This window comes from Octodon degus, unplaced genomic scaffold (assembly GCF_000260255.1).
Source record: "Octodon degus isolate 3935 unplaced genomic scaffold, OctDeg1.0 scaffold00002, whole genome shotgun sequence".
NCBI lineage: Eukaryota > Metazoa > Chordata > Mammalia > Rodentia > Octodontidae > Octodon > Octodon degus.
In genome coordinates this window covers 18,105,655-18,107,908 of record NW_004524578.1, presented here as the reverse complement: position 1 = coordinate 18,107,908, position 2,254 = coordinate 18,105,655, and positions in this window count along the sequence as shown.

Here is a 2,254-nt window from a genome sequence, read left to right as displayed (position 1 = left end):
CAGCCAGGCCCAATCCATTTATCCTGACCACTGGCCGCACACTCCTTCCCACCCACACTGGCTTCTCCAGCATGTTCCCCTGCCATCTCCATTCTATTTCTGCAGCTATGCACTGGGGCCTCAACCCAGCAGAAGTGTGCTCTTCCACAGATCTTTCACTGGGCCCACATCAAAGCGTTGTCTTGTCCACACTGCTTCTCCAGAAGCCCTAGTGAAGGACTGTTCTTGCCTCTACCATTCCTCAGAGCTGCCAGCTTTCCTTGCCTTGCGGCTTCCTATCTTACTCCTTGCCTTCATGGTCACATGGCCTTCTTTCCTGTATGTGATCCAAGTGTACCCAGACTCTGTGTAGGACCCACCTAGATAATCCAGGGTTTCCCCCTCATCTCCAGGTCACTAATTTAACCACATCAGCAAAGACCCTGCTTCTGCATAAGCTAACACTGGCAGGCTCCTGAGTTAGGATCTGATGTCTTCAGGAGCTTTTCTTGGTCTTCGGGTCTATCTTGCTCACCTGTACTCAACAGTTTGCTGTTTGCGCACAGACCAGATCACCTCTGCACAGTCTCTGTCCACACTACCCTCTCTGTGGGAAACCACTGCTGTCTACCACTCCCACATTCATCTCTCTAACTCCCGTTTTGAGCTTGGGTGTCACCTCCACTAGGAAGTATTCCTGGCTCCTCTCCTCGCTGATGCTGTCACACACACTGGCAGGAGGCCCTGTCAGGTGGGAGTCCCCGTGACATTGGAGTGGACTGTTCTGAATTTGTCTCCCCCACTAATCTGTAAACTGCAGTTACCAGGGCTGGGGCATCTTGTGTCTGAATGTTGATCGATGTTCTGGGAAGGAGGAAGAAGGACTCTTGAGGGATAGGCTCTTGAATCATTTGGTTTTTTAATTTCATTTCATTTTTGGCTGCAAGATTTTAACAATCTGGCTTAATCTACAGTTGAGTGGATTAAAGGAAATAGGAAGATGGGCGATTGGCTCCTATACAACATTTTCTAATTAAAATAGCAGGAAAAGTATTTGAGAATTATAATAATAACAACAGCAGCCACCATGGCCAGATGGGCATTCAACCTGAGGTTTCCGGCCAGGATTCTGTGGAATGGAACTAAGGTTCCTTGGGGACAGAGGGTGCAAAGCCTTGGGGGCTGGTGAGGCAAGGCCATCCCAGATGACACAGCTAAGCGAATCCCCTTGATAGTGCCTAACAGGAGGGGAGTACCTGAGGTTCAACATGTAGGCATCCCCCGGGGTCACACAGAGGCCTGGGACTCAGACCCAGTCTCTGTGACGCCAATGACCTCTTTTCCTAGTCCAGTGGCTGGAAGGAATAGATGACCAATGGGGGAGGGACTGGCCAAGAGCCAGGGGAGAATGTGCTGGATCTCTAGGGACATCACTGTGGCTCCCGCAGCACCCCTGGGGGTCTGTCCCAGTTTGATCTCATTCATCATCGGGGTGTTCCTCCACGGGCCAGGTGAACTGAATGCTAGCGCTCCACGCTGTTCCCTGCCCCCATCACCCTGTGGGGAACCTGAAGCCTGGTGGGGCGGGGGGTGGGGGCGTGGGCTCACACGGAGCCTGGACAGCAGGTGTTTCCCCGTGACCCCACACTGGCCCTCGGGTGACCTTTCCTTTCCCTTCAAGGGGATTACACAAATCCCAGATGGCTAAGCCGCCACACAGCACTATGGAAACCAGCCCCCAGCTCAGTCTGCTCCTCCTTCCAGCTGAGCAATAGCAACACCAAGGCCAAGGCCAAGTTTTCTGGCCAGGCATGCTAAACTAATTTGAGAGCAAGTGCATAATGTGATTTGACCCTCAGCTTGCAAAGGGGAGAAGCCGGGTGAATTACAAGAACAAATTTCAGGGTCAAATCTGAAGTCTTTACCAGACTATCTGTGGGGACAGGGAGTGTTACAGGCTCTGCCTGTGTCAAAATATACATTAAGAAAATGCTGTATGCACACTTAAGCAGATAATTTACATAATGCCTCACTGCAGCTTCTATACTTTAAGAGTTCTGGATTTCTAATATTTTAACTGGTTCAGAAATTTGAATGAGTGAAAACATGAACACGATGCCCACTTTTAAATGATGAAAAAGGTAAAGCGTTATTTCTTTGTGTGTGTGTGTGTGTGTGTGTGTGTGTGTGTGTGTGTGCATGCGTGTCTCACGTGTAATCCAGACTGGCATCAAACTCATGGCAATCCTCCTGCCTTAGACTTCCGAGTGCTGGG